This window comes from Adiantum capillus-veneris, chromosome 17 (assembly GCF_014529385.1).
Source record: "Adiantum capillus-veneris isolate H3 chromosome 17, ASM1452938v2, whole genome shotgun sequence".
Taxonomy (NCBI): Eukaryota; Viridiplantae; Streptophyta; class Polypodiopsida; order Polypodiales; family Pteridaceae; genus Adiantum; species Adiantum capillus-veneris.
Genome location: NC_140947.1, coordinates 78,016,569 through 78,027,840, shown reverse-complemented (window position 1 = coordinate 78,027,840; position 11,272 = coordinate 78,016,569).

Below are 11,272 nucleotides of genomic sequence, written 5' to 3'. Positions count from 1 at the left end.
CCCGTACAGCCGCCGCCTTGGCACACCCGCTTCCACACACACACACACACACTCACACACACACATGCGCGCGCGCGCTTGCGTGCACCCCCTCTCTCATTCACCATCTCCCCCCCCCCTCCGCCTCTGGGTCGCCGAAAAAACGAAAAAAATATATATATTATATATATATACTAATACACACACACACACTCCCCTGTTCCCAAGTACACACACGCACACACACATATGCACATACAAATACACACACACACACACCCTCACGCTCGCGCACACACATACATATACATGCTCACGCACTCACCCATACATACACACGACACGCAAACACACACCACACATAAAATACAAAAAAAATCGAAGGAAAAATGACATCGACATCGACATCGACATCGACAAAGAAGAAGACAGCCCAAAGCACGCGCCGCCGACAACAAAAAGAAGAAATGCGCCGAAGGCATGCCTTAGCCAACCCCAAAAAGACGTTCGCGCTACACCGACGCACCGGCAACACACCATTTGCCGGCATCACGCAACCACGACACCATTTTCAGTAATTCGTAGGTTATCATCATCATTTTTTCAGTTTTTACCCAAGCCTTGTAAATTCCCAATTTGTAAATTCACTCTCTCTAGGTGATGGTCACAAAGGCCCACCTAAAGGTTTTCATTTTTTAATAACTCCCAAGACAAAGCAAGGGTCCAACCACACCAGGCCCACCGCCTTGCTTTGTCTCCCCGATTAGCTTACCCTAATCAAACCGGGATTACCCTAATCCAAGCAACCAGCACCTATAAAAGGACACTGAAAGGTCACTATCGTGGGGGAGGCAGTTCATGAGAGATCAGCACTTGGTAGAGTTAGTGGGAAGAATTGACACTATTGGCATCACGGGGAGGGGGCTTGTGTGATGGTTTGCTTTGGGAATTGCACCATGTGAAGGGAGCCACGCCCACCTCTCGACTCCAATGGTCGATGCACACACACATACACGCTCTTGGTAGCAAGTTTCACAATCATCGAGTCATCTTTAGAGAACGCACCAAGTAGTTTTACCATCTTTTCTACCTACCTCTCTATCACCACAGTGTGCCACCTCGCTAGAAGGAAGGTCATTGTAAATACTGCAGAAATAATTCTCCCTCACACCCCCGAGGGTTTTCATCATTTGTCAATCTCTCTCTCTCTCTCTCTCTCTCTCTCTCTCTCTCTCTCTCTCTGTGTGTGTGTGTGTGTGTGTGTGTGTGTGTGTGTGTGTGTGTGTGTGTGTGTGTGTGTGTGTGTAAGTTTTCTGTGTTCATATCACCGTGGTCTGCGTCCTAGCCGCTCAAAGCTAGGTGGTGCCCCCTGTTCGCTTTACCGTGACAGGCTCGAGGCGTGCCATCGACCCCCGACGTTTTAGAGGCCGTCGGGGTTCGGGTGTCGCTTTGCTCCCATCAGAAGCAACCAAGGGAGAGGACAGGGTACCAGTGGCACAAACCGGGGGAGAGGACAAGGGAGCAATAGCAGGGAAAGGGATCAATAACTTGTATACATCTTGACAGAAACAACACAATTAGTAAAGTTTTGAGACAATGAAAAGTGTACATTTTTTGAACATTGTTTGAGCGGCACAAAATGTCTCTATATTAGTCATTTTGAAGAGTACATCATGGTTTGCAAGGCATCAAAGCTCATTGCGTGCACAACGTATGTGACATAGCTTTCGGTGGAAGCTATTAAGTGAAGTGTATTTGAGAGTGACTCCTTGCACAATGTTGTTTTCTCCTTGCGTCTTGGAATCTGAAAAGAAGAAAAAGTTAGATTCTATGTCTTAATGTATTGAAGACAATCAAAATTCATCCATTTAGTAAGCACCTTTCTGTTGTTGAGACTGAATCCATACAGTTCTGGCAAAAGTGGAAGTTCTTTATATGTAAGATCTAGCCTGAGTTGTGCAAGAGTTGTGCTTGACATTGTCTCCATCACAGTAAGTAGGATGTCTCGAAAGTAGAGGTCCATTGATAAAGGTTTGTTCTCGAGGCTAGACTCTATATCTTGGTCGAGTGGAATAAGCTACCCACTAAGAAGATGATATCTAAAATAGTAAAACGACACTATGAAATTTTGAGAGCTTATAATGAACTTGCGAATTATGGACTTCTTTTGCAAAATACAGATTTTTTCCTGTGATTGTTTCCTATCCCAATTAGCATCTAAAAAGTCCAAACAGCTCTCAGACTTGCATATGAACATTTTTGCGGTAGTTCTTATTTTCTCTTCAAAGAAGAAATCTACAAACACTTCAAGAGGCATAAATAGTGCGAGCCGAACTATTTTTGTGGCAATTGAATACTTGAGGGACTTTTGTATATCGTGAAACAACTTATTCCTAAAGCTTTCACTAGTTTGCGAAGCTGGCAAAGACCAATCCTTGCTGTCAAAGGATGGAAGTGACAAAGAAGCTACATGACCACAACCAATGGAAGTTCTCGGTTACAAATATGACATATCATAAAAGAATATTCCATTATCTGCAAGTTCCTTGTGTTGTATTCCTTGGTATATTTTCTCACCAATAAATGCATGGAAAGCATCAAAAATCCCAACTATGCTCTCAACTGGTTGCCAATCTGTCCTATTTGATAGATAAATATCTGAAATATACCAAAGATGATATCCACCACTTAACCTTTGAATATAATCATGCACTAAGTGAGATGCTCAAAATAACTTACAGTTGGGTCGATGTTGTGGAAAACTTGGAGGAGATGTTTGCAACCTTAAGTCTGCATGCTGGAAAGCATGTTATATGAGGACCTCTTCCACCCGCTTGCTTTGTGCACACACTTTACGAAATCATTGCGTTGCCTCCTCTTCCTCCTCCTAGTTTGCAGTAGAACCCAACTTCCGATAGTTATTCGAGATGGTATCCATGCTTGATCATCTGTAATATAACTATTAAAAATGCTAACAGATTCAATGGTAGTGCTAGGCCTTCGAGAAGTAGTCATGGTGTGCACTAGAATACACAGAAAGGTTAGCGCAAATATGAAAAAGAGAAGAAGTTTTGAGAGGGAAGTAGAGCTACTCAAAGTCATATTTGGGTGGGAACATAGATACTTGATAGAGTCTTCAATGAAAGTTCTGAAATTCGTCGGTACAGAGTTAGTACGACTTATGACATTTATGCCTTGAAAGCATGAAATTGTGCAATTTGATGAACAAAAATAATATTTTCTCCCTTTTTTTTAAAAGAGCTTGGCTCCAAAATGTCGATTTTCAACGTAACGTTAGCCTCTTCTTCATTGGTCGAGCGCCACTCTCTCTCTAGAACTGAAAGACCCAAAAGTGAGTCCAACTTTCTCATAATGGCTAATTAGACCACACAGTATACAGAAAGATGTCATCTCTTCTCCTTAAAACCAGCAAAGGTATGCCAATTAGCATAGTATTTATGTCAACTGGCATAAACATTATGCTAATTAGAATACACAGAGAACTAAAAGCTGCCATCTCTTCTCCTTGAAACCAGCAAAGGTATGCTAATTAGCATACACAATATACAGAAAGTTGCCATGTCTTCTTCCCTAACCAGCAAGGGTATGCCAACTGGCATAAACAATATGCTAATTAGCATACTCTTTATTCCAATTAGCATATTGTTTATGCCAGTCGGCATAAACAGTATGCTAATTAGCATTCCACTCACAACATAGTATACTAATCAACATACACAATATACAAAAAGTTGCCATCTCTTCTCCTTGAAAACCAGCAAAGTTATGCTAATTAGCATATTGTTTGTGCTAACTAGCATATATAAGTTTATGCTAATCAGCATAAATAGTATGCTAATTAGCATTAGCATACATAGTATACAGGAAGCTGCCATCTCTTCTCCTTGAAAACCACCAAAAGGTATGCTATTTAGAACATTTTGTATGCTAACTAGCATTAACAGTATGCTAATTAGCATACCCACATAACACAATTAGAACACAATGAGACAGGTTGTACAAATGATCTCTCTTAAACTGAGACCCCTGTGTGATAGACACCAAAGCCATGTATACACAAAGCACACAAGAGACACAAGAGACAAAAGATACCCAAGTTTTTGATAAAACTGCATTATCTTCGAGCAAGAAGTATATTGAAGATGCAGTGATTACAACTTAAAAGCTGAAGGGCATGCTATTATAGATTGCTTCATAGCTTTCTAGGTTGATTGTGTACACATGCCGTCTCCTTGGGATGTGCTCCATGGGTATCTTGATACATCGTACCAGATGTGAAAGTACGTGGACGATGGGCTGCTTGTGGGTGTATGCATCCAATTGCTCGTAATATATACCTTGCACAACATATGAGCCTCTATCAATTGCATTGTCCCACTCATCGAGGTACCCCTTCTCCACCTTCTCCTTTGCTGCAACACACTTGACCAGGTAGAAATCCACATCCTCGACGTTGGTCGAAGCATCTGGATTTACAACTAATGTGTTGCCATCACATAGAGCGCTAGTCAACACATCATGATGACCTTTGTATGTGAAGTCATCGTAGGCGGCTGCTTCATCTTCCGAATCTGACATAGCCTCATCAGGTAATGGCAGTAGAGTATGATAATCCCAAGGCTGCACGTGAGCTTTATTGACGTAGCAATTCCGTCTTTCGTGCATGCATGCATCATAGAAGCATGCCAAGGCTCTTGTTGCAAGGGCAGTTGGATCCCCAGGGTTGTGTCCACGAAAAGCATGCAAAGAGCGAGTTTTTGCCACGATGTCACAATTCCACTTTACCTCCCTGTTTACTTCCCCCTCTTTAACCTCCCAGAACACACGGCACATTCCCTTTCTTTTGAAGGATAGTGTGAAGGTTCTCCCTGCGACAGGTTGGCTTGGAAATAAGCAACCACATCAGCTGCACACCGCAAAATAGCTCCATTAGGTTTTAGATGTTCATGGGTCAAGGTTCTTTCCACATCTGCTCCTGCACCATCATGCTCTCCCTTTGCCCTGATCCAAAGAAGAACCAACTCGTCCCCATCTCTGTGAGTCCACCATATCTTGCAACGAAGTAAAAATGCTTGGCTCCCTTGAACTGTGAGGTCGCACCATCAGACCACACCCAATGTTGCTTAGGAGTGACACCCTCTTGTTGTAACCAGACACGGTGTAGCATGAAGCAGTGTTGCACGAACAACGTGTCATGCACCTTGTCATCTTATATGAAGAAGTGGATGGTTTTGACTACCTCCCTTTCCCTATGGTAGTATGTTATGTGTACAAAAATGGTTACTTGACTAGAGTACCAATGCATTGACTGAATCTCATTTTGTTCCTTGAAGGCATAATTCTCTGCAAAATCAATAACTGACACGACAACATCATCCGAAAACCGAAGAAGGCAATCCTTGAATTGTTGTCCTTGCCATCGAGCCACATAGTTATGAGTGATAAAGAGCTCCAACTTGGTCTTGAAGAGTTGAAGAAACTCCCAGCACTGCATTTCTTTGTGCAAAAGATCTTCTCTTTTGTTACTATTTCCATGTTTGTCTTGAGCTTGTACATATGCAAATACTTTCACATTAATACTACTACCACGCTTTGCTGTCTCCAAGCAGCATAATTCCAACGTATTCACTCCACATGTCAAACGCTCTCCCATCAGGCATTCCCTTCTATGAAAAACTGCATCTGCGGGCTTTGGACAGAGAAAAGACTCCCACATATTTGTGACACCTTTGAACGTGTGATGTGAAGCAAAGCAACCCTTGCTAATGTTATCATTTGGGGCACAGATACTGCATATACAGTCACAACCTGCTCTATGTAGCCCAAAATCACGAGAGCGCATGTGGTTCAGTTTGTCCTTCAAAAAAGACACTTGCACATGGTATTCGCAACAGCATGTGTATCTATCCTTCAGCAGCCTACAAAAGAATGGCTTCAACATCTCAAACATTCTCATGCCAATCTTGCAATCTGGATGTTTTTCCTTGAATCTACAAAAGAACTCAACCTGCAACATCCAAATGATGATTAGTATTCAGATTGCTAACTAGGACATCCAGCAATTTCACGAAAACAAATCATAGTGACAATCAACATCCTAATGTGCATGCAACATCGTATATTAACTAGCATAAAGAGTGCTAGCTAGCATATATATTGTGTTTACCATGTAACTTTGTATGCTAGGTAGAGCACAAGGCACGCTAACTAGCACAGACCATATGCTAACTAGCATACTCATTAGGACACCCATCATGTTGTTGAGCATACTAGGTGTTAACTAGCATAAATTATGTTAATTAGCATACATCTTGTGCTGACTAGCTAGCTCTGTATGCTAGGTTAGAACACAAGGCATTCTGACTAGCATACTTGATATGCTAACTAGCATACCCAGTCCAGCTGTTAGTTCTAACTAGCATAACCCTTGTCTTAAATAGCATACCCATCATGCTAGTGAGCATACTAGTTGTTGACTAGCATAAGCGGTGTTAACTTGCATACTTTTTGTGTTGACCATCTAACTTTGTATGCTAGGTAGAGCACAAGGCATGCTGACTAGCATACTCCATATGCTAACTAGCATACCCAGCCCAGCTGCTAGTTCTAACTAGCATAACCCTCGTCTTAAATAGCATACCCATCATGCTAGTGAGCATACTAGTTGTTAACTAGCATAAGTGGTGTTAACTTGCATACTTTTTGTGTTGGCCAACTAACTCTGTATGCTATTTAGAACTCAAGGCCTGGTAACTAGCATACTCCATATGCTACCTAGCAAACTCCATGTGCTAACTAGCATATTCACTTTCTGTTAGACAGTGTACTTATCATGCAATTGAGAATACTAGGTATGTAACTAGCATACTAGGTATGTTAACTAGCATACCAAGTATGTTAATTAGCATACATATTGTGATAACCAACTAGCTCTGTGCTATTTAGGACCCAAGGCATGCTAACTAGCATACTCCATATGCTAACTAGCAAAATCCATATGCTAATTAGCACAGTCTATATGCTAACTATCATACTCACTATGCTAACTAGTATACGCATTAGGACACCCATCATGCTATTGAGCATACTAGGTGCTAAATAGCATAAATGATGTTAATTAGCATACATCTTGTGCTGACTAGCTAACTTTGTATGCTAGGTAGAACACAAGGCATGCTAACTAGCATACTCCTTATGCCAACCAGCATACTCCATATGCTTACTAGCATACCCAGCCCAACTGCTAGTTCTAACTAGCATAACCCTTGTCTTAAATAGCATACCCATCATGCTAGTGAGCATACTAGGTGTTAACTAGCATAAGTGGTGTTAACTTACATACCTTTTGTGTTGACCAACTAGCTCTGTATGCTATTTAGAACTGAAGGCTGCTAACTAGCATACTCCGTATGCTACCTAGCAAACTCCATATGCTAACTAGAATAATCACTTTCTATTAGACAACGTACTTATCATGCAATTGAGCATACTAGGTATGTAACTAGCATACTAGGTTTGTTAACTAGCATACCAGGTATGTTAATTAGCATAAATATTGTGTTAACAAACTAGCCCATGTATGCTATTTAGAACCCAAGACATGCTAACTAGCATACTCCATATGCTATCTAGCATAGTCAATATGCTAACCAACACCGTCCATATGCTAACTAGCAAAAGTCTACAAATCAGTATGCTATCGATCAGCATATACAAGTTACTAAGCACTAGAGATGCAATGCATAAAATGCATAAGTTATGGTACAAGTATTTGATTGATCACCTAAGGTTCATCTAGGAGGTGCACTGGGTGTTCTAGTACCTTTTCCTCCCCATCCTCTTTCGACAAACATCCTTCTTGTTCGGTGAAATGCGAGTCTCCACTTTCCAAAATGTGTAGACCAATTCCTTAATTTCATTTCTGATAGGGATGACGGTGTTTCTTCTGACATGCAACCAATGAAAACAATTGACCATCAACATTGGGCGTCGCTTGTCGTGATCTCGCCTTGTGCAAGGTGCGACGATTGACATTTAGGACCTTGGCAATTTTTGAAATAGGCATGTTTTCCTATGAATTCAACATCATTTGCAATGATGCATTCTTCAAAAACAACTCCTCATTGGAAACTGGCTGCTTGACGGTAGCTAGTGTGCTGCGGACATTGGAGACAATTGCGGTCTGTACAAGAACCTCCTCCTCAAAAGACTCATCATGGATCGTCTGAACATGCGGATGTTGAGCAACAAGATTCCAGATTTCCCACTTTGCTTTTGTACTAAAACCTTCAGTCCTACTCTTGAAAGCTCTCACAATCTCGGAGGAGATTTTCTTTTTCTCCTCATCGTTGAGGGCATGATGTTGTCGCTCAAATTTTATTTGTTTCTGCTCCCGTTTTTTCCTCTTTCTTACTCTCTCATATTCCCTGATTACAGAAAGAGTTGGATCTTGGGAGTTGTAATTCATTGCCTGTAGTGGCTATCTTTTGCTTTTTCCTGAGAATTGTAGAGGTGCATAATATGTTACTTACTTAAAATCACTTGAATGTATAGCTGTCAACACTTGATGTTGTAATAGACACATACTATGAACAAATGCCCTCACAAAACTATAGATGTGACCAACAAAACCAATGACTTCATTTGGAGTGGGTGGGCTACACATAAGATTTTCTTACCATCAGATTACAGTACGGCTCCATTTCCAGCATTGGAGCTAGTGGCAATAATGTTGGCTATTGGTTCTCCATTTCTATAGGTCTATGTCAGAACAAGAGAAAGACCTCAGCTTTGACAACTAATCTCTTAGGCAGGATTCCCGGTGCAAGGAACGAACGAGAGAGAGAGAGAGAGAGAGAGAGAGAGAGAGAGAGAGAGAGAGAGAGAGAGAGAGAGAGAGAGAGAGATCAAGACTCAACAAACCACCTGCTAGTCTGAGAGAGAGAGAGAGAGACTCCCCATGTCGTCTTCAATAAAACTGAAAACAGAAGCACATGAGAAGGGAAAATAATTTTTTTATGGAACATTTGAAATTCAAAGGACTTGTCCATCCGTTTTCAGTATATGCTAACAAGAAAAAGTAACTAGCACTATCCGGGACAACATATTCAGTGACACATTAACATGCTTCTACCCTATACATAGCCAAAGATGCAAACCGCATCACTCTCTACACTATAGGAATCAAACTGCAAAACCTCAATATGTTGAGATTGTTGATAGGCTACTACAAAAAATTCACCACTTTCAAAATTTTGATATGACCACCGCGTCCGAAACGTGCCAAAACCTCAGGGTAGACTCTTGGATCACATGTATCCGAGTCCGGGTGTGAGAGATATGCCAAAAACCTCTGTTTTTTTGGCCCAAAAGCGTAGCATAAACTTGCTATTGTTGCACCTGCTGTAATTCAAATCAGAATTTTAGAAAATGGACATCACCATCGCGTCCGGAATGTGCCAAAATCCCAACTTAGACTCTTGGATCATATCCATCTGACTCCGTGTGACGGAGATATGCAAAAAACATTGTTTCAGGAGCCAAAAACAGCAAAAACGAGCTGCAACACTTCTTTTTTCTGCTCTTTCTCTATAAAATTCAGCAATGGCTTGCTATATAAGCTCTACACAAGCTGAATATACATGCCTAAGCCTGCCATAGCCGAGCTCCTTCACTTCCGTCTCATCGGGAAGCTAGCGCGCATGCGTCACCAAAGCTCTGATACCAGTTGTGAGTGCACGAATGCGGTGCGTATGCGGAGAGTGAAAAGGGGAGAGAGAGAGTACATAGGATGTGGGTGGAGCTCCCAAATCTCATTGTATGAGCACTGTGTGAGAATGAGTGAGAGCTCCTTATTCTTTATACATCTTATTCTTTATATGTATAAAGAATAAGGAGATAAATGTGGGTAGCAGGACACTTCCCAGTGGACACGAGTAAAGCATGGTGAGGCCCACCGTCTTTACCTAACAAAGACATGGCTATCGTTCTTACCCCAAGAGAAATGCCCGCATTGAGACTCCTAGAGATTCCAGCATCGAAGCTCCGAAAGAGGATCCTCATTGAAAAGGATCACCTCTCTCATGTGCTTGGAGAAAGGTAAGGGAGCATGATGCCTTCATCTTGTTTGACCCTGACTCTACTCACAACTTCATATCAATAGAGTTGGCCACCAAGTTGGGCATTCAAGCTTTTGAGATGGGAGATACTTTAACTGCTGACACAACTTTCAAGGTACAACAAGCCTCCGTTACTCCCTTGATTGGGAAGCTGAGGCTTCATGTCCAAAGCTATGTCGACAAAGAAGACTTTTTCATCTCTCCTCTCCAACATGAGGACGCTATCCTAGGGGCACCATGGTTCAACCGCATGGCTATCAACATGAAGTTCCCTGAAAGGAGAATCTACTTCACCCACAAGGGAAAGAGCATGCATATAGATGCTAATGAGTCTGGTCGTACTATACCACTTGTAAATTCACCGGCTTTTGATAAGTCGATGAAAAGCTCGATTTCTATGTACATGATTTTTGTCAAATAATCCACTAATGGCACTAAAGATTTATCAAATGAAAATGGAAGGAATCAAGAAGAGTTAGACTTGTCTACTCTTTTAAATGGATTCCAAGATGTTTTTATCGATGATATCCCTATGGACTTACTCCAAAACGAGGGGATGATGACCATCAAATTGAGGTCCTACTAGGAAGCTCACTGCCTAACAAACCTCGTTATCGAGTTTCTCAAGCTCAACAAGAGGAGATCATGAGGCAAGTACAAGAATTGGTAGACAAAGGGATGGTGAGACCTAGCTCCTCTCCCTTTTTTTCTCCAGTCCTTTTAGTGTAAAAGAAAGATGGTACATACCGCATGTGTGTGGTCTATTGACAAGCACTAAACCATATCACTATCAAAAACAGATTTCTCGTGCCTCAGGTAGAAGATCTATTTGATAAGCTACAAGGCTCTACCTACTTCAATAGGATTGACCTTAAAAGTGGCTATCATCAAATAAGGATAGTGGATGAAGATATCCTAACGACCGCGTTTTGTACAACGTTTGGTCTTTATGAATATCTAGTCATTCCTTTTGGCTTGACCAATGCATCAACCACATTCAATTTTTTGATGGAGAAAATATTTAGACCCTACCGTAAGTTCACTGGAGTGTTCTTTGATGATATCAACATCCACTCCAAGTACTTGGAGGAACACAAGCAACATCTCCAAGTAGTTTTTCAAGTATTGAGAGAGAACAAGCTTTTTCTCAGCCA